This window comes from Danio aesculapii, chromosome 1 (genome assembly GCF_903798145.1).
Source record: "Danio aesculapii chromosome 1, fDanAes4.1, whole genome shotgun sequence".
NCBI classification, from domain to species: Eukaryota; Metazoa; Chordata; class Actinopteri; order Cypriniformes; family Danionidae; genus Danio; species Danio aesculapii.
In genome coordinates this window covers 45,923,548-45,948,991 of record NC_079435.1, presented here as the reverse complement: position 1 = coordinate 45,948,991, position 25,444 = coordinate 45,923,548, and the positions used below count along the sequence as shown (strand labels likewise).

Below are 25,444 nucleotides of genomic sequence, written 5' to 3'. Positions count from 1 at the left end.
AGAGACATATAGAGAGAAACGAAAGAATTCAAGGTGGGATGAATGAACTGAAACAGCGAGGGAATTGAGGGAAGAAAGAGGGATGAGAGTTAAAGTGTAGAAATAGAGGAGAGCGAGAGAGGGAAAATGCTGCAGTCAGAGGACGATCATCGGCAGGATCCGTCACGCTCAACACATACGCAGCTCTCCGTGACCTTTATCCTGCAGAAAAACGCCAGTCCAACGCGCGCATTCACTTATCCTTCTCATGTCATTGAGCTGGAGACGTTCAGGAAATTGTAAATGATGTGTGTGTGAGTCTGTCCGTCTCTCCCGTCCTACACAAACTCACGCTTGTCAGTTTGCCACCTGCTTGTATTAATAACTGTCAGTGTTCGCTGCGGTTACAGACACACACACACACATATGTATGGGTAAAATTGTTTTCCACAGGACAAGCATATGGGTGAATACTAAACTATGGAAAATTGTCTCTCTGTGTGTGCACAATTTTGCATTCTGCTTTAAGGTCCTTATTTGTAAATGCTGGCATGGTGTACTGCAAAGCACTGCTTCTCCAAAAAGACACTTTGTTGTTCAGAGGGTGTTCTTTCATGACTCGGGACAAAAGAAAATTCAACAACAACAACAAAAGAAAAAACAAGTCTGTGTTGTTCCAAATCCATATGACTTTCCTTTCATTTAAAACCGACCTCACCAGGAAATGTTCACAATGTACGAATTCATATGAAATTACCACTTTGTAAAATAGCTGCATTTTTTCGCAGCTGTAATTATTACACTAGTATTACAACATGAAATGTGGCAGCGAGTGTGTGTCATCAACCAAGTCTAATGGGAAAACATTCACATCATAGTAAATCATTTGAAAGTAACATTTCGTAAAAGTACTAGTGACCCACTAGTATTACAATGGAAGGGCAAAGTATCTTCAACCCAATCTCACTGGAAAACCTTCACATTGTACTAATATATGAAACTGCAGTCGTAAAGTGGCAATGTTTTCCCACTAGCAAGTATTATACAAGAATTACACCAGTAGGTGGAGACAAGCGAGTGTATTTCAACCAAATCTCACAGGAATGCGTTTATATCATACACATTTATAAGATATTAATACCTCATAAATAGGGTATATGCCGAGCTAGTGTTTTTTTTTTCCATACGGATAAACTTCCGGTGAACGGTTATTGTGACTTTTTCCATTTTATACGGTTCCTTTTACAGCATCGATGTTGTAATGTAATTTTAATACAATCAGTTAAATAGACTTTGGCGTTTATTTAGTTGCTCAAGTGTAAAACGAGACGAAAAGCTGTTTACTCGCGCATGCCCGTCAGGATCGGCAGGCTAGCGCAGAAGCTCTATTGAATATACTGGGGTAAAATAAATGCTCATATTATAAAGACATGGCGGGGGAAAATGTAACTTAATGCCGTGCTTCTTGTACAATCTGAGACCCACTATATATCGTATATCATTCAGCCTGCGGAGATCGCTGAGATCGCTGAAAACAGACCTTAAACGTGCCAATTTTGCAATGGTATACAATTCATCGGAAACGATTAACCCAGGCTGCCGTTAAATTAAAAGTCCTTTAGCATACATCCACATATACCCTATAGTTGCTTTCCCAACAGTAAACTTTACATCAGTTGGTAGATACAGTAGCACATGTATGTCTGCAACATGTAATTTAAAGATCAGTTAGTCTAGAAAGCATCTGCTGTGTTCAAAGGTCTGCTGAATGAACAGTCTTAATGGTAAAGATCTTAAAATGACATTTTCACCAGTAGCTCACACTTATTTACAACAAACATAAAACATATTATAAGGATAGTAGGAAGCAGAGTAAGGCTAAAAGATGTCAAAGCAAAATAAGTCTGCTGAAGCAATTGCTGATGAGAGATGAGTGTTATACGGCACACAAACAGTGGAGCTTTTATTATGCCACAGTCCATCTTCAGTTGTGGCCACATGGAGAAAATGCAATGCTGTTTTTATTCATTCATTCATTTTCTTTTCGGCTTAGTCCCTTTAATAATCCGGAGTCGCCACAGCGGAATGAACCGCCAAATTATCCAGCATATGTGAGGTGAACGTGCTACAAACTGTGCCACTGCGCCCTGCAACGCTGTTTTATCATACTAAATACATTAAAAAGGGGACCTATTACAGCCCGTTTTACAAGATGTAAAATAAGTCTCTAGAGTATGGATGTGAAGTCTCAGCTCAAAATATGCACACATAATGTTTAATAACTTTTAAAAACTGCTCCTTTTAGACATTGATCCTAATTGTGCCATTTTGCTGACTGTCGCTTTAAATTCAAATGAGATTGTGTTCTTTTCAAATGATGGCAGAGCTTCAAATGCCTATGTGTCAGCATAGTGGCGTATTCAAAAACAAGACTAATTTCCTATGCTAATGAGGGTGAGATCATCAATAATGGGCGGGGCTTTTCCCACTCTGATGACATAAAGAAAGGGAGAATGCCAATCAAAGTGTTTCTGCAGACCATTTCTATCAAGTGTGATTATAAAAAATTTAATTAATACATTTTTACCAATAGATACTGGTTCTATTCATATTTTTTTTGCCTGTTTTCTATAAAACCAAACCAAAAATTGATACCATGTGACGTCATTAGCATGGTGACAGACTGTGTCACTATTGATAAAACCATTTTTTCTCTGGATTTGAAAATTCTTAAAAACATTTGGGATAATGTTAGTAAATAAGTCAGCAAAATATATAATGTTCAAGTGGGTTATGGACATTTTGATGAAAAAATCTTACATATAAAATACATATTCAAAACCTCCATTAAATGTCTGAAATGTATGTCTAATAGATGTTTTGCAGATGAAAAGATGCTTTAATAAATACACCTTCCAGATGTAAACACAAACATCAAATTGACAACACAGCAGTGTTTGTGTACTATCAGGGTGAAGACAAATTTCCCCAACCCAAACAAACAAAACCTAGCGAACCACTGAGTTAAACCCTTACCTAAACCCAAACAATAGTGTTTTCAAAAGCAGACATAAGAAAAACAAACTGATTCATATGCTTAAGTTCTCCAACATGTGGATGAAGCACATAACTAAAATTTTGAGAAAAGTTCTGAAAAAATTTTGAGAAAAGTTCTGAGAAAATTTTGAGAAAAGTTCTGAGAAAATTTTGAGAAAAGTTTGAGAGGCCTGTCCTTAATCTTAATCTAGATTAAGGAGATTGTACATTCATATAAATTATCCACTCATAGTAATGAATTGTTATGAGATTGTGTTGGCATCTTGTGTTGGTAGTGTGTGTCACAATATCATTTAATTGTTACTGAATGATGAAATTGAAGTCATGAAAGGAGAGCTTAATGGCTTTTAAGCAAGGTAAAATGGACATTTTTTTTACTTCACATTTGCTTTTATTAGTACTATAGAGGCAAGGTTTTGTCTAAATTGCTTGGTCACACTTTATTTTGATGGTCTGTTTGTGAACTTAAGTTACATTGCAACTAATTCTGATTAGATTATAAGTAGACTGTTAGGGTTAGGGTTACGGTTAATGTAAGTTGACATGTACTTGCAAAGTTTCTTATGATCAGTTAAATATCAGTTGAAGGAGCAGTATCAACAGATATTAAGCAGACAGTCTACTAATACTCAAATGGACCATCAAAATAAAGCATTACAAATTACTTTTTTTTTTTCAAATGCAAATATACCTTTAGTTTTTGACTTCCATAAAATATTTACCAACCAACAACATCCCCAAAATCTTGTCAGATTCATTTTCAGTTGTTATAGTAAACAGTGAATAGAGAAAGTCCTGTGAAATGTACAAAAGCTAATCTAATATAATTTAGCATAAATATGAGCTTTCTGTTTTTTCGTTTAAAAAACTGTTCATCCAAAGCTCAAAACGTTTCAAATAAAACTGGCTGAACTAAAATCTTAATAATAGGCTCAGATTTAAATTAGATCTTTATTCACACATACATTTAGATCAGTGAATATTCAAAGCAATATTGACCATGAAAGCCCAACTATACTTGCTTAATGCATGAGAACCAATGAATTTCATTCTTCCAAATCACACCATCAGCTCTTAACGAACCAATATGGTTAGTGCTAAAAATCCAAATGAATCATTTTACAGAAGAAGCCGGTTAAATAACAGACCAATTTGCACAAAACGTGAAGAAAACTGAATAACAGTGGCAGCCTGTGCGTCTCTGCTGTGCTGTTTGAGGGATGTCACTAATTGAATGTACTTAGTTGCAACACACTATAGATCCATATCCAAATCAGCTCGCCTGAATTATTCATTGTATGCGGCATGCCCTTTCAATATGCAGAGTCATGGAACGCAGAGGAGAGGCTAAGCACTAATTAATCAGGCCTCGTTAATTTCCTTTGAGCCGTCAGGTAAGAGTGTTTCTCTCTAATTATGTTGATGACTGCGGAAAGCAGATACACACACACACACACTGGTCTGAAACATCACAAACAAGATTGTTAGATGTGCGTGCACACCACTGTAGATTTGACACACACACACACACTGGGTTTTTATGTTTTATGAGGACTTACCATAGACGTGAATATTTTTATATTGTAGAGAGTAGGGCTGCACGATATTGGAAACATGTTACATTGCAAGATTTTGTTATTCAGTATATTGCGATATGAATTTCACTATTCACTAGATTTAAATTTCACTTTTTTTCACGCAATTTCACTAGATTATTTGAATATCTCTATCGATTGGGATGATTCTGCAAGAGATTGCATCTGCATAAAATACAATACATAATCTACAAGCATATATAAATACAATACAAGAGAAATAAACTTTTTTTTGTTATCCGGGGAGCCAAATGGCCCATTTCCGCTGAGTGGTACGGTTCGGTACGGCTCACCTTTGTCAGGCTTGTGTCTCCACTTCCTAAGGATCCCAATGGTACCCTTTCGGTAGGTGTAGTGTACGACAGAAAGTTGCAGTCGACGTCATTCTTTCTTAAGCAAATGTCAAAGTAAAGCTGCACAGGTCGTTCACATATCATATGAGAAGCACTTCTCACAAAACAAATGCTTTATACACATAAATACCTGTGTATAAATGTTCATTACTAACCTTTCTATGAACATAATTTGATTATAACTGCAGATCAAAGATAGAGAGAAATAGCTTACTGTAACGTCTGCGATTATATAACATAAATAAATAAATGCATCATATATGAGCACACACAGACCCTTACAGTCTCCGATATGTTACCAATTACAGAAAAACTACACACAGCATACATATAGTCCTTATTTAGGTTCAAAAATAACATGCAACATATAGGCCTGTTATGAAGCGGACAGGAGACAGAGGTAAGGAAACGTTAGGGTGTTTATTAAATGACAACAAGGAGCACATGAAGGATAGCCAGGAGGATCAGGAATGATGTTGGGGTCTTTTCCTCCGTGGCTGGGTAACAGGAATACACGAGGATGGACAGCACACACCAGATACAGCTGACAGAGGATGACACAGACTTGGAAGGACTGGAAGACAGGACGATTCGGGAGGACCAGGAAGACTAGGAGGAATACAAAGAGAACAGGTAAGTAAATCGTTTGTTTTAGCTGAGGATGACTACGCTGAGTGGTCGCTCAGTTGTCCGCTTTCGTCGAGACGAGCCCGGACAATGAGCGACTGGAGTGCTGTGCTTTTATCTGGTGCTCGTGAATGTGATGCAGCTGTGTGCTCATTAGAAGTCAGGTGATGGTGATCTTCGTGAGTGGGGATCGTGAGAGCCTGACCAATCCGTGACAGTACCCCCCTCCCCAGGGCCCGCTCCTGAGGGCCGACACCTCCGACGCCGTGGTGGTCTCCCTCTGCCTCTAGGCGCTGGGAACTCAGGGTGGCTCTCATGAAACTCCACCATGAGACTAGGATCGAGAATATCAGCTCTGGGAACCCATGTCCTTTCTTCGGGGCCGTACCCTTCCCAGTCCACCAGGTACTCCAACTGGCCACCACGACGTCGGGAACGCAAGATCTCCTTCACTGCGTAGACGGCTCCTTCTTCTAGGAGCAGTGGAGGAGGGGGGTTCCTCTTCGTGGTCAGGCTCTGTGGAGGGAAGAACAGGATCGTGATAGGGTTTCAGGAGTGATACGTGGAATGTAGGGTGAATACGGTAGTGAGAGGGTAATTGTAGTTTGTAGGTGACGGGGTTAACCTGTTCCACGATGGTGAAGGGACCAACAAATCGGGGACTTAACTTGCGAGAGGGCAGTCGCATGCGTATGTCCCGGGTGGATAGCCACACCTTTTGTCCGGGTGTGTATCTGGGTTCTTCAGACCTTCTTCTATCGGCGGTTACCTTGCTTCGACGGCCTGCCCTCTGCAGATGTTGATGAGCCTCGTCCCAGACTCTCTCGCTCTCCCGGAACCAGTGATCCACTGCGGGGACATCAGATGGTTCGCCATCCCAGGGAAAGAGCGGTGGTTGGAAGCCCAGGACGCACTGGAATGGCGTGAGTCCGGTGGAGGGTTGCCGCAGTGAATTTTGGGCATATTCTGCCCAGCCCAAATACTGGCTCCAGGAGCTCTGGTGACCACTGCAGAAGGTCCTCAGGAACCGTCCCACCTCCTGAATCTTCCTCTCTGTCTGCCCGTTGGTTTGGGGATGATATCCAGAAGAGAGGCTGACGGCCACACCTAGGAGCTTGAAGAAGGCTTTCCATAGACGTGAGATGAACTGTGGACCTCTGTCCGACACAATATCTTCTGGAATACCAAATGACCTGAAGACTTGATTAAAGATATTGTCGGCTGTTTCAAAGGCTGTGGGAAGACCTTTCAGAGGGATTAGTTTGACAAACTTTGAGAATCTATCTACGATGACTAGAATACAGGTATTACCTTCTGACGAGGGGAGGTCAGTGATAAAGTCCACTCCTAGGTGTGACCAGGGACGGTTCGGAATCGGCAAGGGATGGAGCTTTCCAGCGGGTAGATGACGTGGGCTCTTGGATTGGGCACAGTCCTTACAGCCCTGAACATATTGCCTCACATCCCTTGCCATGTTTGGCCACCAGAATCGTTGGGATACTAGCGAGAGAGTATTGTTGATCCCTGGATGTCCAGTGCCTAGCGAGGTATGTAAGGAGTGGATCAGATCTACCCGGTGTTCAGGTGGTATGAACTGCCGATGAGGAGGGCATCCCGGCGGAGCAGGGGCTTCCGGAGTGGCAACGACTGGAGGAGCGTTCCAGGTGATCGGACAAATGGAGATGTGTTCGGGAAGAATCTTCGTTGGGAGTTCTTCATGATCGTGATGCTCGTGTAAACGAGAGAGAGCGTCTGCTCTTAGATTCTTGGGTCCTGGACGATAGGAAATGGAGAAATCAAAACGTGAGAAGAAAAGTGACCATCTGGCTTGACGTGGACATAGTCTCTTGGCCTCTTTGATATATTGGAGGTTTTTGTGATCTGTGATCACCTGGAACGGATGTTTGGCTCCCTCCAACCAGTGACGCCACTCCTCCAAGGCTAGCTTGATTGCTAGAAGCTCCCTGTCTCCTATGCTGTAATTCTGCTCCGCCGGGCTCAACTTCCGAGAGAAATAGGCACAGGGATGCAGTCGGGGCGGTGTATCATGATGTTGGGATAATACTGCCCCGACGCCGGTGGTGGATGCGTCCACTTCCACCACGAAAGGAAGATTTGGGTCAGGATGAGTCAGGAGTGGGGCCCTTGTGAACTCCTTCTTAAGAAGGCGGAAGGCTGCGGCTGCTTCTTTGGTCCACTCCAGTCCTTTGGGTTTACCCTTGAGGAGATTAGTGAGAGGTGATGTAATCCTGCTGTAGTCCTTGATAAACCGTCTATAAAAGTTAGCAAACCCAAGAAACCTCTGGAGCTCCTTAATGGAAGTGGGTTCTGACCAGGATAGAACAGCCTCAATTTTCTTCCCATCCATACGTATACCGGTTTGGTCAATGATGTATCCCAAGAAATGAATCGACTTCTGGTGGAATGAGCATTTCTCCGCTTTGAGGTAGAGGTGATGTTCTCTCAATGTGTGTAGGACCTCCGCAACGTGTTGGCGATGTTCGGCCTCACTCCGGGAGTAAATGAGGATGTCATCTATGTACACTATTACAAAGTGGTGAAGAAACTCCCGGAGGACTTCATGAATGAAGTTTTGGAATACGGAGGGGGCGTTGACCAGACCGTAAGGCATGACCTCATATTCATAGTGGCCAGTAGGGGTCACGAATGCTGTCTTCCATTGGTCCCCCTCACGTATTCTTATCAGATTATACGCGCTGCGGAGGTCCAATTTAGTGAAGACTTTAGCTTCTCGGAGCTGTTCCAAAGCGGCTGGTACCAGAGGAAGGGGATATCGGTATTTTACTGTACCGTTATTTAGGACCCTGTAGTCGATGCATGGACGCAGCCCTCCGTCCTTCTTGGCCACAAAGAAGAAGCTTGAGGCGGCTGGTGATTTTGAGTGACGTATGTACCCCTGACTCAGAGCCTCCCTTATGTAATCTTCCATTGCCTGATTCTCTGGAAGCGAGAGCGGGTAGATCCTACCTCTTGGCAACTGGGCATCTGGAACTAGGTCGATCGCGCAGTCCCATGGCCGATGCGGCGGTAGCTGGGAAGCTCTCTTGGGGCAGAAGACATCATGAAAGGAGCTGTACTCCTTAGGAATGTGGATAGACTGCTTCTCAGGAGGACTCTCGACCGATGTTGTAAACAAAGAAATGGGGTTCCGACCTTGAAGAGGGAGATTTGGAAAACAGGTAGGTGTACATCCAGATCCCCATTTCTTTATCTCTCCTGTGCCCCAAGAGATGATGGGATCGTGCTTCACCAGCCACGGGCGCCCTAGAATGATGTCCATATTTGCACCCTCCAGAACCAGAAATTGAATCCTCTCTTGATGTAACAACCCCACTTGAAGAAGGATGTCTTCGCATTGTCGATGGATACGGGTCGAAGATCGAGTGCACTGGGTTATCGGTTGTATCTGGTATATATGCGAGGACGCCTCAGTACGTAGGTGGAGTTGACGACAGAGGGATTGGGAGATGAAGTTCCCTGCTGACCCGGAGTCGATGAGGGCTGTGACAAGGAGAGAAATAGAGGCAGTAGTTATTTGTACGGTGGTAGTAAGTGGTTTACATTGTTCAATATTCGTACTGAATACACTCACTGAAGTCCGAATGGGACGAAGGGGACACTCCATACGGGTGTGTCCACTGACACCGCAGTATAGACACAGACCCCGGGTCAGCCTCCTCTGTCGTTCCGCTGATGTCAGTCTTCCAGACTCTATTATCATGGGTTCTGGTTCTGGAGAGGCTGTTGACTCAGGCGATTGGAGGAGTGCAGACGAGGGGGTGATGGTGTCCTGTTGATAGGAACGGAGACGATCGGAACATCGGAGAGAATGTTGGATGAATCTCTCCAGACCCATAGTATCATCTAATGTGGCCAGCTGGATTCGGAGAGTGGGTTCCAAGCCGAGCCGGTACGTGGTCAACAACGATCTCTCATTCCATCCACTTGCAGCTGCTAGAGTGCGAAACCGGAGAGCATATTCCTGTGTAGATAGAGTACCTTGCTTTAGATGATACAGCTGCTCTCCAGCGGCTACTTCCCCATCAGAACGTCCAAACACCTCTTTGAAATACTCCGTGAAGGTAGTGATGGAATTCATGACCGGCCCGGCTTGGTTCCAGATCGTCTCAGCCCATTTAAGTGCAGGCCCAGAGAGTAGTGATACGATGTAGGCGATCTTTGACTTATCTGTGGGATATAGAGAAGGTTGCATTTCGAATATGAGGGAACATTGTAACAGAAAACCATTGCACTCCCCCGCTCCGCCTGAGTAGGGCGCTGGTCGGGCCATGGGACTGGAAGGAAGGGCCGAAGAAGAAACTGTGGAGGCGGAAGTGCTCGGTGCTGGTGGTGCGTTGGAAAGTGGAGCTGGTGGCTGTAGAATCCGCTTCAACTGGTCCACCAGCTCTTGAAAGTGATCGGGGGTGCTCATGTTGTCGTCGTTATTGGTCCGGGCTTCTGTTATGAAGCGGACAGGAGACAGAGGTAAGGAAACGTTAGGGTGTTTATTAAATGACAACAAGGAGCACATGAAGGATAGCCAGGAGGATCAGGAATGATGTTGGGGTCTTTTCCTCCGTGGCTGGGTAACAGGAATACACGAGGATGGACAGCACACACCAGATACAGCTGACAGAGGATGACACAGACTTGGAAGGACTGGAAGACAGGACGATTCGGGAGGACCAGGAAGACTAGGAGGAATACAAAGAGAACAGGTAAGTAAATCGTTTGTTTTAGCTGAGGATGACTACGCTGAGTGGTCGCTCAGTTGTCCGCTTTCGTCGAGACGAGCCCGGACAATGAGCGACTGGAGTGCTGTGCTTTTATCTGGTGCTCGTGAATGTGATGCAGCTGTGTGCTCATTAGAAGTCAGGTGATGGTGATCTTCGTGAGTGGGGATCGTGAGAGCCTGACCAATCCGTGACAAGGCCACAGTCAGTGCAAACCTGCATCTGCATCTTTAATGTTCACCAGCACATGTAACCTCTTGTTAGAGAGTATTTCCATCATTCCGAGTTCATAATAGTCCAAAAGGTGATGATAATAGTTAAACACAACAGTTTATTCATGTTTTAGGTTGCTGAAAGAATCATTTGCTGCTTTGTTTTTTACTGCTTCTTTTTAGGTTTTTTCGTGCTTTACTCTGGTGTTTGCCTGTTTCTCAAAGGATCAGATGTCAGAAGCACTTCAATAATCACATGCACATTACTATCATGAGCTCAAAAAGTTTGTTATTTCAAATATAAATGCACAGCGAGCGCACGCAAGCTCTCTGGAGAATGCGAAACCACTTGTGCTTTTAGACAGCGAAACCAAGACATGGCAGATTCTGTTCTTCTTGGCTTTGTGGCTGTTCATCAAGATGACAACAAGGTTTGTTTGAGTTGGGGTCGACTATGGCTTGTTTTTATATGTATGTATTATTACTCTGTAATGTCTCGGCTGTGTATTTAAAAACGGAGGTTCCTTTGTCTTCATTCTCCTGCTTGTGTACGCGCTAGTGGTATTTCTCTGTAAACCAATAGCGTTCAGCTGCGCGTCTAGCTCAACTTTTTGGTACCCTTTTGTAGTGCTAGGTAGTCTTTGGAAAGGGCACCCAAAAAGTGGTACAGTACGATTCACTTTTTGGTACCTTTCGACAGTGGAAATAGACATAAAATCGTACTGAACCATATCGTACCACTCAGTGGAAGCGGGCCATAACAGTATCCAGGTACAGTAATTTAACAATCAAATCTAAAATAATCTAAAATGTATCGTTATTAAACTTACCAAGATACAATTTATTAGGCCTGAATGCTTCTAAAATCCTCAAGGCCTCAAAAACACATGTAAATGATAAATTATAATCCAACATTGCATATTTCGCGATTATTGTGACTATTGTGAATGATCACTTTGCGATATCAATGCTCAAATATTGTGCAGCCCTAGTACAGACTGCATATCCTGTTCTCTTACACCAGAACACAATGTTCGGCAGGTTCACATTTTCAACATATTTCATTCTTTAACATTCATGAGCTGTTTTTTTTCCCTCATGTTGACCAAAAAAGTCCCAACAAAGTCAAAAAATACTGGTATTTCTATAATTGAGAGGAAATTTTGTTCCCATTATGCTCCTAATGGTGTTTGCTGTTTGTCCAAACTACATTTGTAAAATGAGCTGAAACAACACAGTTCTTAAGTTTTTGGGAACAATTTAATTGTTTTATGTTCAAGCTACCTAAATTTGTAAAAACTAATACGTTAACTTAATTCCTTCATGTTGTCCCGACACAAGTCGATTGTGTGGATCCCAGCATTTTTTACAGTGTACATAGTGAATACCAGGACCACACACACACACTCAAACGCACACACACAGGCGGTGATGCACACCTGGTTTAACAGACAGTCACATCAGTAAACATACACACACACAGTTGGATGTCAAGCTGGAAAGCAAAAGGAAATGGCCTGTGTCAGATTAAAGGGTTGGTTTTTAATGTTTGCCGTCAAAGTCCATTAATATTCTATCAGCTCCGTTTCTGCTACTGGTGCACTGACTGGACCACAGCCAGGACACAACACACAGACACACACACACATCCAAAAGCCCAACCTTTGTGACTTTCGAGTCTGCTTTTCACACACATTCGCACAGCCAAACCTCTGTGTCTTTAGCCAAACTCTTCTCTCACAAACACAAACAAGCGCAAAGCCAAAAGCTTAACCTCTGTGACTGACGCGCGCTCTGTTTCTGCCTCCCACGCAAACTTTACGCCCTATCATATTGCGACAATATGGAATAGCATGTGTGATGAAAGTTATTACACTGTAAAACATCCTATTTTTCATGGACTTTGACTTACAGGTGCAGCTTTCGAATATGCTTTACTAAGAGCCCAGAGGGACATTTTATTACTACTGGTTATGAATGTTTTTTATTATTATGTTTTTTGAAAGAAATGTCTCATGCTTACATTTATGGCTGTGGAAATACAGTGGAATAAGGCAATACTGTGAAATATTATTGAGCATTCAAACACCTGTGTTTAATATGTTTCAATGTGTTGTGGCACTGTGGCTCAGTGGTTAGCACAGTTGCCTCACAGCAAGAAGGTCGCTGATTTGAGTCCCGACTAGGCCAGTTGGCATCTCTGTGTGGAGTTTGCATGTTCTCCCCGGGTTCATGTGGGTTTCCCCCACAAGTCCAAAGTAGAGCCCTGCACAGGCTTTACATCTAAGCCCTAGCCCGGCCCTGGCACGAGAAGCACAAGCTGTATCCCTGCCCTTGTCAAACAGCTTATCAAACATTTTGGCCCGAGTCCGACCCGAAACCCGTCTTTTTTCCACAAAACAGCTTGTATTGTTACAGCCATTAAAATAGACCAGATTTGTATTTAATAGATGTTTTTTAGTTTTGTTTTATTTTCTCAAAATAATTTAGATAATTTTTTTTTATTTTTTATTTAAATGTAAGTTTAAGTTTTTTAGGTGACATCAATATCCAAGCGGTGTGTGGTCCACAGTGAGTTTACACAACTTTCTAGTTGTGCATTGTGCATAATCAGTTAGCTCATCATTTAAAGTTGTCACTATTTGAAAGGTTTACCAGAAGTTTGTCTTTCCTCTAGTGTTTTTAACAATTTCAAGTTCACCAATGGCAATTTTTCTCTTTCTGTTCACCATTGCACGTGGCTGGAAATCTCTATGCGCAAGACATCACTGGCACTACCAGATCGCATACATTAGCTCTCATTAAATTTAAAATATTAAAGTTTTTTTCTAAAGCAGGCCCAAAGCCCGACATGCATGCTAGCTATGATATGAAAATTGGCCAGAGGCCCAGCCATAGGAGCATAAAAAAGTCGGACCCCGATGGACTTGGGCTCAAATGCAGGGCTCTAGTCCAGTGACACGCGTTATAGGTGAATAGGGTAAACAAAATTGGCTGTAGTGTGTACATGTGAGTGTGTATGGGTGTTTCCCAGTACTGGGTTGTGGCTGGAAGGGCATGCGCTGCATAAAATATATGCTGGAATAGTTGGCTTTTCATTCTGCTGTGGCGCCCCCTGATAAATAAGGGACTAAGCTAAAGAAGAATGAATAAATTAAAGGTTTCAATGCTGTTTTCTATAATGGCAAAGCTGGATTTTGCCATTATTACTATTATTTTTTATTACACAATTGTCAAATTATCATTTTAATATGTGGATTTGGTGCTTAAAAAACTAATATATATTTGAGAATTTTTTCTTGATTTGTTTTTAGCAAATTTCTCATTCAAAACAATGATTAAAACAATAGCATTCCTGTGAAATAGAACATCTTTGACAGCCAAAAAGAAAAAAAAATCAAAGCATCCTTGTTAAATGAAATTATTAAGTTCTGCCCAGTATTGCATTTTCATTCTTCCTTTAAAAACATTTAATAGACATTTAGCAATTAAGCTAGTTGCTTAAATACAACAATATAAAGTAATTTTTACATCACTGCTCAGATTTTTTAGAAGAAGTTGCCAATAAATGTGACACCAAATGGCATACAGTGCAATCGGAAAGTATTCATAGCGCTTCACATTTTTTTATGTTACAGCCTTATTCTAAAATGGATTCAATTCATTTATTTTCTCAAAATTTGACACACAATACCCCATAGTGAAAAAAGATAAAAATAAAAAACTGAAAAATCACACATAAGTATTCACAGCCTTTGCCATGAAGTCTAAATTGAGCTCAGGTACATTATTTTTTCCACTGATCATTCTTGAGATGTTTCAGCAGCTTAATTGGAGTTCATCTGTGGTAAATTCAGTTGATTGGACATGATTTGAAAAGGCATACATCTGTATATAAGGTCCCAGGGTTGACAGTGCATGTCAAAGCCCAAACCAAGCATAAAGAAAAATGAATTGTCTGTAGACCTCCGAGCCATGATTGTCTTGAGGCACAAGGCTGGGGAAGGTTACAGAAAAATTTCTGCTCCTCTGAAAGTTCCAATGAGCACAGTGGCCTCCATCATCCGTAAGTGGAAGATGTTTGGAACCACCAGGACTCTTCCTAGAGCTGGCCATCTAAGCTGAGTGATCGGGGGAGAAGGGCCTTAGTCAGGGAGGTGATCAATAACCTGATGGTCACTCTGTCTGAGTTCCAGTGTTCTTCTGTGGAGAGAGGAGAACCTTACAGAAGGACAACCATCTGTGCAGCAATCTACCAATCAGGCCTGTATAGTAGAGTGGCCAGATGGAAGCCACTCCCTGCCTGGAATTTGCCAAAAGGCATCTGAAGGACTCTCAGACCATAAGAAACTATATTCTCTGGTCTTTGGAGTGAATGCCAGACATTACGTTTGAAGAAATGTTGGAAATGGGGATGTATTTCAGCAGCAGGAACTGGAAGACTAGTCAGGATAGAGGGTATAGGATGAATGCAGCAATGTACAGAGACATCCTGAATTAAAACCTGTCTCAGAGTGCTCTTGACCTTAGACTGGGGTGATGGTTTATCTTCCAGCAGGACAATGAACCAAAGCACACCGCCAAAAATATCAATGGAGTAGCTTCACAACAACTCGGTGAATGTCCTTGAGTGGCCCAGCCAAAGCCCAGACTCAAATCCTACTGAACATCTCTGGAGAGATCTTAAAATGGCTGTACACTGTTGCTTCCCATCCAACCTGATAGAGAGAGCTTGAGAGGTACTGCAAAGAGGAATGGGCAAAAATTCCCAAGGACAGGTGTGCCAAGCTTGTGGCATCATATTCAAAAAGACTTGAGGCTGTAATTGCTGCCAAAGGTGCATCAAGTATTGTTAAGGTTGTGAATACTTATGTACATGTGATTGTTTTTTAGGTCTTTTATTTTTAATAAATTTGCAACAATTTCAAAAAAACATTTTTCACATTGTCATTGTGGGGTATTGTGTGTAGAATTTTGAGGAAATAAATGAATTTAATCAATTTTGGGAAAAGGCTGTGACATAAAAATGTGGAAAAAGTGAAGCGCTATGAATACTTTCCGGATGCACTGTATATGAGTCTCAATGAAATCTATTGATTTTTTTCCTGAAACTCTAGAGAAGAAACACTTGAGTTTACAGTGTCCTTTTGTCCCAGAAAAAAAAAAAAAACTAGAGAAGAGGGAGACCGCAGTAAAGGCTCCATTTATTCACCATTTAAACTCACTTAAGAGAAACAAAGATATTAAAGAGATCTCATTTGTGATTTTTTTTAGTCTTCCAGAAAGAGACCTTCACCCGCAGGTTAACAAGACTTTAATTGAAAGCATTTCTCAATAGATAATACACAATGTCACAGAGAATCACTTTAAAGGTAGGCTTAATGATAACTACTTAGAACAATGGCCCGCTATTTGTCAAGGAAACTGTGACAAACCTTGAAACAAACCTTTGGTTACTCTCCCACACTCATAATAAGGATGATTACACACTTTTTCAGCAAAAGTACCTAAATATTCAACTACAATTGATTCTATTCAGAGCAATATAGCAACATTACTATTGAAACCTTAAAAAATGAGTAGCTGAAACTCAATTTACTGCATGATTTGTTGAATCCCTTCAGGCAGTTGTAGATTAAATGAATGATGCTCAGAAATGTTCTTCGCGGGCTTCGTTTTTTAGCTACTGATATATCGTTCTTAAATATGAAGTTAATTAATCTTCATCAGATAAATCAACTGGAGCCGTCAGTGCAAATGTGGGTTTGGGTAAATGGTGTAAAGTGGCAAACGGGAGCCAGCAGTGCTTGGCAATTCAATATGAAATCCTCCATAATCTGATTGGTTCCACTGTGTCGATAAAACAATGCAGCAAACAGGCTTATTTTGCCACCCATGTTATTGAGCCTCTAGACCCTCCCTCGTACAGTCATATGAGTCAGCCGTGTACAGTTCTCATAGAAAGCACATGGTTTCGCTGAATTAACATGAATTTCGGCCAGAATACTGTACTAGTGTAGTATAGTTTGTTTGGGAGCGTGGCCCTGTGGAATTGCAGATTTCAATTATAAAGGATGAAATTTATTCATTGACACAGAATGTCATGGATTTGGTCAAACTTATATTAAGTTTTTGCCAAAAATGTTGCATTTAAAAGTTGAAATTAGAAGATATTATGACAGAACTATATGACTATTGAACTGTTTTTATATAACATTTACTTAAATGCTTTTGTTACTTAGATTTTATTCTCTTGTTTTTAGTCCACATAACTAAAAATTCATATATAAAGAAGCATTTTCCAGACAAGCATTGTGTCCTGTTTTAGGAAAATAATAATGAATTGAGTTTTTCTTAAAACAAACAAAATAATCTTATGTAAAAGCAAAAAACAAGATTATTTTACTTGTTTTAACAAAAAACTCATTTAATTTTGGTATAACATTTTTCTAAAATACTACTTTAGAAAATGCTTCTTGATTCAAGAATTTGTGGATATTTGGACTAGAAACAAGACAGAAAAAAAACTCAAAGCATTTTTTGCAGTGTCCTAAAATGCACTTAAAACTATATATTTTAAGGATTTTCTGTAACTGTAAACCTCCAGACATCATTAATGCTGCTACTCAGCAACATGAAAAACAAAAGGAAATTTTATTTTAGAAATAGTGTTTATTTCTTTATTTGCAAGGCACAAACCTATTCAGACATGAATCATACTGCATGGTGTTAAAGTATATATAATATTTTGATTACTACCATTTTTGATAATAAACACAATATAATAACCAGATGGAAAAGAACAGAAGCACAGAATGGATTATTTGTTTAATTATTAATAATACTAATAATAACAATAATAATAGTAATAAAAGATAATAATATATAAATTCATATCACACAATAACAAAAAACAAAACAAAAAATATTTATATATATGAGCAATATCACACTCGTAGGCATGCTTTGTAGTGTCCTACCAGTGACGATATACAGCCATATCGCACTGCTACGAGTGTGATATTGCTATTATACAACAGTTCGATGGCATAATCGTGTGTATAAAAAAGAAAATCAAACACGGAGAGTCTCAAAATCCTTTTGTATGCGGAACTACTTTCTTCCACCGTTCACTCACATCTGCAGCTGACGGTCAGAACAACAGAAACTGTTACTACTTCATTAACGTCCCTTTAGAGCTAGTATTTTGAATGATTCTCTAGTCTAGTGTAATGTCTAAGCAATGACAAAACAGGTGATTTTACTCACATTTTAAGATTATTAGGTTGAATGGCATACAATTCCATCAGTCTAGAGACATTTCCCAGTATTTCTCTGTTGGGATATCACAATAATTAACCACAAAAATGCCAAAATAAAGCAAACACTACCAGAAACATGAGCAAAATATGGTATAAATACAACACTACAACATACAAAAGAGAGACTTAGATTGTCACTTACCTGTTTACAATGATTTGATCAGCTGTAGTTTGAAATTACGCTGAGTTTTTCTCCTCTATAGACTTAATATGCGGTCTCTGTTGCCATCTTGTGGCGGAACATTTCTGTTCAGTATGACAGGCTGATAGATGTTGACGCTCTATATCTCAGAAATTACAAATATTTAAAATAGTCATTATCCTTGTAAATAAACTGCATAGTTGCAATCTAAACAACAACATTCTCACCTAAAAAAGCCTCAAAAGTACACTGTGTTGTCCAACAGCTGCAATATTTGTCAAACTGTAGTGAGTTTATTGATCAGCTGTCACTCTTTGTGAGCGGAGTAATACAGAAGGGTGAGAAGGCTGTACAAGTTCTGTTATTGCAGAATATATATATATATATATATATATATATATATATATATATATATATATATATATATATATATATATATATATATATATATATATATATATATATATATATATTACAGGCACTATATAATCTTAAGATTAATAATTAATTAATTGAACCTTGTTTCACGATAAAAACATATTTAAAGAATAATTAAGCCATTAAAATGGAAAACAGAAATTTGTATAAGATTAAAACTTTTTTAAAGCAGCAAGGTCATACATTTGATTCAGGAAGGGATTAAAGCTTCTAAAATGTAAACCATTGAATACAACTCAATTATAGCCTCTTTCAAATGCATAAATATCACTTAATTAACTGTATTTTGTGATTCATGTGTTTTCAGTTGATGTTTCTGAATTGCATTATGAGACCTTGATCTCTGCTCCATCAACACATTTATTTATGTGGACTTTTTTATCCAGTTTTAAAATGATATATTGTATTGGTTATGCAAAATCCATTATAACAACACACTATAAGCTGCCCATTTGTTTTGTTTCATTTCTATATGGTCTATTTATTTCTATGTACTGTATAATATTATGCAATAAATATAAGAGCCTAGATCACGGTCCCGTAATGAGATTCGAAAGCACAAGTAAACACTCATGAATCACACTAATTAATAGACGTATTTTACAACGTGACATCACCAGTGAAAGCTCATAAAGCCATTTACTACGCCATACTGACTGTCCATAATTAAATGCTTAGTTTCGTTTTATGATTTCCATTCCGCATTGTTTTCCCCCTGCTGTTTATACTCAGGACAGACCTGCAAACTATTTGTGGGTCTCTATACGCACCGGTTGAGAATGCACTTATATATTGCCTGTGTAGCGGTGTGATATTTGTCTCTCTGGCATCCAGGAGAGTGTGCTGGATGTATGAGCGAGACCCGAGGAGATCCCCAGTCTTAATTGAAAGACAGAAATTCTGAGGAAAGAAAAGTGAGGAGTGGAGTTAGTAAACGATGGTGGGGAATTATGGGTCAATAAAACAACGCTCCTCTGAGATTCCAGCAAGGGTCAAGGGCACTGCATTGATTGCCTCGACATAAAGCTGAGTGTGTGTGTTTGTGCGTGCTTGTGTGTGTGTGTGTGTGTGTGTGTGTGTGTGTGTGTGTGTGTGTATGTGTGGGTCTCTTTATGCGCCTCTAGAGATATACACACAGAGAAAAGTGTACACAATAGAGGAGGATAGAATGAAATGAGAGATTCAAGGATCTTCTAGGAGTGACTGTAAGCATTCGTGTAAAATTATTTATTTTCCTATCCCAACAAATCATACATCAATGTAAAGCTTATTTATTCAGCTTTCTGTTACTACAAACTTTCCCAAAATTGACCATTATGATTAATTTTAGTTCAGGGTTGCATAAGTCATGCAAAAATAATATATCTACAAACTGCTCAGACAAAACCTTACAAGCTAAACTGTACATATTAGTCTAATCACCGCAGTAAAGGTTTTCTTACCTACGGAAATACAGTATAGACATGGTCTTTCTGTAAGACAAAAAAAAATCAGTCATGCTCTCAAGTGTCAGAACCGTGTCAGACATCAGCTCACAGACAAAACAGATGATTTGTTCTATTAATGTTCATTTGTCGCTTGCTACATTTGACACCTGACACCCATAAAGACTGATTCATCACCCTCTCTCCTCTCAGTTACAACTCCACTTCCCCCCCAGTGAAAAATGAAACCATCAGTTAATTACTCTGTTCATTTAGCGCGTTCTCTCTCTCTCAGTTCACATTGTCTTGATTAAGGCAGACGCCAGAGCATATAAATGCGTTTCGGGTAAGGCGGTTCTCCTAACAGCTGTCAGTCATCGCTCCAGTAGACACTGAAGGGACAATGTGGGACTCGTTTGCTTGGCTGGGCTTTGCGTTCACTTTTCCCTTTGGTTTCAGACAGCCTGAATGTGACTTGTCGGAGACTTTGGATGTGCTGATTTGCTGGTGTGAGATTAGGTTGGGGAAATGGAGTCTCACCCTTAGATGAGGCCATAAAACACATGCTATAAAGTATTTCGAGTAGGTGTTATAAAAGGCGATGCTTCTTATTATATGTGAAACTAGATTTTTACATTTTCTGAAGAAAATGCAAGTGTTGTTTGTCTATTCAGAACTCGCCGATGTGATGCTAGAATGGTTGTAGGATTGTTATTAACTGTTTGGTAAAGATTGAATCTGTTGGATTATGGGACATGGATATCTGCTTGATAACTTTTGATGTTAAAAAAGTAACTGCAGTTTAACTAAGTGACTTGTATTGATATTTTTAGTTGTATGAACCGATATACTGTTGGAAATAACTAATAAATATGCAAAATAACAAAAGTATTGGCAACTCATTACCTAATTTTCAACCAATTTATTGTATATATTTTGAAAGTTTTTTCCAACTGAAACTTTTTTATGAAACTTAATTCTTTCACATCCATGACTAAACGTTTTGACCTGATTTTGTTTAAATGTGTTACAAGCTCTTCAGTTTCACCTGAAGCAATACAATGGACCCTTCACCAGGAGTTTGATTGATTGGAGTCTGACCAATCATAATGTTGATATTATGTACTTCTCATTGCACAAACAAACAAAAAAAAAGACACTTTAAAGTTTTCAATGACATCTTACTCATGTTTATATGACCAAATAATCCTATTTTAAGTCAACTTCTCTGAATATTTTAATCTGTAAAACTGTAAGTGTAAGTCTGGAACCTGATTTCACCAAGTAGGACATGTTCCTGGATTAACATCTATGTTGATCCTGGAACAACATTCCAATCGGCCAATCAGAATTAAGGGATTTGTTTACCTACCAATAGGCTCAGAAGCCCCCTACTGGCCCATATCAGCTGATAACCACTGATAACGCCCATTCAATCGAGTGATAACTCTCAAATCGGCTGCTGAATTATACAAAAAAATTAAGTTTAACATTACTACATTTAATTTGTTTGTTTAAATTCAGCCCTTATGAATTGCTTGCAACCACTTACCTTATTCAATGTATATTAAATAAATTTAGAAACAAAATCAAATTCTAGATATTAATAAAAAACAATATACTGTAGCGTACAAACAATTCCAGCTCTGAATGGTTGCCATGGTTCTGCTTATGCCGGGTGTTGTGGGTGGTTAATGAAATCAAAAGAGCTCACCTCAAGCCTTTGATATTCAGATGTCATCACATGCGGTTTATTGCTTAGCATAACCCTACTGTACATGTTAGATATTTATATATTTATCCACAGAGTGTCAACGAGAGATCATCGTCAATCTAATCAATCAGAGGTCTTTTGCAGATAATCCTCATTGATGTTATACCTGCTTTCACCTCTCATGTGTTAATCCCATGTGTCTCTGTGTCTCTGCGCAGCCCCTCAGAAGAGTGACATTTTCTGTGGTGAGTCAGGCTCCTGATCAAGGCTGCTATGATAGTGGGGTGGAGGACTCAGAGACCCCCAGCAGCAAGAGCTCCTCTGGACCCAGACTGGGATCTTTACCGCTGCCTGAGGACGGATATGAAAGAACCACGCCAGAAGGGAGCGTAGGCGAGGAGGAGCATGTGGAAAATGGTAAAAAGTCATCTGAGGGAAAGGTTTGAGGCCAATAGTGAACAAAAAAATGACATGTGTTTCAGAATTTCCTGGAATGATGTTTGCATTTTGTTCTTCTACGAGTTCAAAGGGATAGTTCACGCAGAAATTTAAATATTAAAGTAATATTTTGAGGAATTTTGATAACAGGACAGTTAAATGTGCAGTATACTGCATTCTTCTCCGTTCTCTGATATCTACATAGTAGGATTATGGTTTCTGTAAGTTTATAAGCTCATTTATTGCTCTATAAAATACCTCTAGAATCAGAAGGTCCCTAATTGACCATATATGGATCGTGATGTTAATATATGCTGAACACAAACAAATATAAACCCAATCAGAGTAACGTTAACCTATTTTGCTCATGAGATGTGGATAAAGGCTAAATAATTAAACTTGACAAAAGAGAGCGAGAGAGATCTATCGCATTGTGTTTTTAAGCTATAATGTCACACAGCCGGAACTTAATATCATCTGCATGAACAGATGACAGTTAAGCTTAAGTGTTAAGTGTTTGTTAAAACATACGCTTAAAGTTTTACAATAAACATAAAAATTAACAAAAGATACAATAAAACATATCTTATGCCTCTTCGGAGTGGAGCTGAATAAATGTGGAATCTGTAAATCTTGCATTTTGCATCCTGAAGCACGTGTCTCACGCATTCCTTGCCCAGTAATGCATAAATATGTGCCACTGCCGTATCATCCTGCAGCCCAAGACCGGTTACTCACTGAAGCTTAGTAGGGCTGAGCCTGGTCAGCACCTGGATGGGAGACCACATGGAAAAACTAGGTTGCTATTGGAAGTGGTGTTAGTGAGGCCAGCAGGGGGCGCTCAACCTGTGGTCTGTGTGAGTCCTGATTCCCCAGTAAAGTGGAGACACTATACTGTCAGTGAGCACCATCTTTCGAATGAGATGTTAAACCTGACTCATTAAAAATCTCATGGCACTTCTTGTGTAACCACGGTGTCCTGGCCAAATTACCCTTACCCATCATGTCCTCCCAATCATCCACATACATGGAACTGGCTCTATTACTGTCTTCACTTCAGCTATAGCTAGTGTGTGGTGAGCGCACTGGCGCCGTTGTCCTGTGGCAGCCGTCACATCATCCAGGTGGATGCTGCACACTGGTGGTAGTGTGGAGAGACTTCCCCCTTGTGAGTGTGAAGTGCTTTGGGTGAATGGCCATATACGATAAATGCGCTATATAAATACACATTACTTACTTACAATCTGCTGCTTTTTCAAAATAAAAGTCCCACATACTTAGTAAGTTGAATATAAGCTTTAAAGTAAGTAATAGAGTTAAGCTATCATTGTTTTCTCACTTGAAAATGTTGTTGCTTATCAAACACAGCCTGAGGCGTGCATATTACTGATCTCAGAGGTACATGACTCTGGGTTCTCTTGATGACGTAATTGATTGATTGATTGATTGGTTGGCTGACTGGTTGATTGATTGATTGATTGATTGGTTTGTTGGTTGGCTGGCTAATTGTTTGGTGGGCTGACTGGTTGGTTGATTGATTGATTATTTGACTGATTGATTGATTGATTGACTGGTTGGTTAGTTAGTTGGTTGGTTGGCTGATTAGTTGGTTGGCTAGTTGGTTGGTTGGCTGGTTGGTTGGCTGGCTGGCTGGCTGATTGATTGATTGATTGATTATTTGATTAATTATTTGATTGATTACTTGATTGATTGAATGGTTGGTTGGTTGGCTGGGTGATTGGTTGATTGGTTGATTGATTGATTGATTGATTGGTTGGTTGGTTGGTTGGTTGGTTGGCCGATTGATTGATGGGTTGGTTGGCTGACTGGTTGGCTGACTGGTTGGTTGACTGATTGATTGATTGATTGATTGATTGATTGATTGATTGATTGATTGATTGATTGATTGATTGATTGATTGATTGATTGATTGATTGATTGATTGATTGATTGATTGATTGATTGATTGGTTGTTAATTTCAAAAGAACAGAAAAAAACGAAAAGACAAATTTAAACAATGTTTATAGAAAATGTACTGGTAATTTTGTGATATAATGTATATATTTTCTTACATTATCTGTTTGCATCACAAACTATATTTCCATCATTTGAAAAGACTGATATTTTAAAATTAGAATTTGGGTTTGTTCTGCTCTGCATTATTTCCACCAGTAAATCCCACTCAATCTCAAGCTGACATGAACCTGGCCCCCAGACCTCTGGACACCACTGTAGACAGACAGACTCATTGGTTCTCCAGAGACATCACGAGTCTCTAAAATTTGACAGTCTGAACGAAAATGTTGACCTATTGACCTGTACATACTTGAGTAGAGACAGCTCTTGACAGGATCTCCTAAAAAGCCCTCTGTTCTCTGTTCCTCAGATTCCAGGCAGCTCCCTGACGTAGCTCTGACGGGAAAATGCACACACGAATGCAACGAGTTTGGTCACTCTGACACCTGCTGGATGCCCGTGCAATCCTCACCACGACGACGCATCGAACCACCCCAACTTTCCACCTTCGCCTCACCTGGCGATAACAACAACAACACCGAGGATGACAGCGACCGAGAGGAAGATGGAGATGGAGGAACGGATAAAAGCAGCGGAGGTAGCGACGAGGTGCGGGATTCGCTTGCAAATGGAGATCCGCTGGGAACACTCAGCCGACGGGATCGAAACAGGAACATGGGTGACCATAACCGTAACCTCCTGAACCGTAAAATGACCTCGGCATCCTACGATACATTCAGCAGCGCCGGATTCGGCCGTCGTCCCGATGAAGAAGAATCACACCCCCCAGAGGTCATACCGCTCACGAGGACGGGGGCTGATTATAAGACCACCTCGTGCCTCACCCTGTCCCGCAGAGAAGTGTACCTGTGATCTGCAGCCATGGGAGGTTCCCGAGCTACTTCACTGCATCGGAGCAGGAGGGTCATTTTTAAGAGACTAGCGCATATACCTGTTCAAAACAGGCGTCTTCTCCTTGCCAAAAATTCATCATCGGTTCATTTCTATGGATGCAAAAGATCAAAGTTGAGGAGAAAAGTGAATCATCTTTCATAAACTTTGATGGACTTTATTAAATGGCAAACACTTGCATGTTAGGCCTGTCCACAGACAGGGGGGATGATGGACAAAGATCACATAAACGGATGCTCATTTTACCTGACTGTGGCACATTATGGAAATAAAACCACCACGTAGCATCAGGAAAAAAATATGGCAACTTAATATTTTAATCTAACTAGTTTCCTGTTGCTGAGCCGGTACAGTTATTTAATTGCAGTCACATGGTAACCATTAGACATGTAAATGCTTTCATTGCAGACTTTCAAAATAATAATAAGAAAAAAATCCAGTCATCCATTTATATCATTTG

The 25,444-nt window shown here is 40.1% G+C and overlaps 1 pseudogene; it reads left to right on the top strand.

The window, feature by feature from the left end:
• The window catches only part of LOC130231717 (protocadherin-7-like), a 63,103-nt pseudogene extending 37,665 nt beyond the window's left edge, over positions 1 to 25,438 (top strand).
• Positions 25,439 to 25,444: the final 6 nt, after the last annotated feature.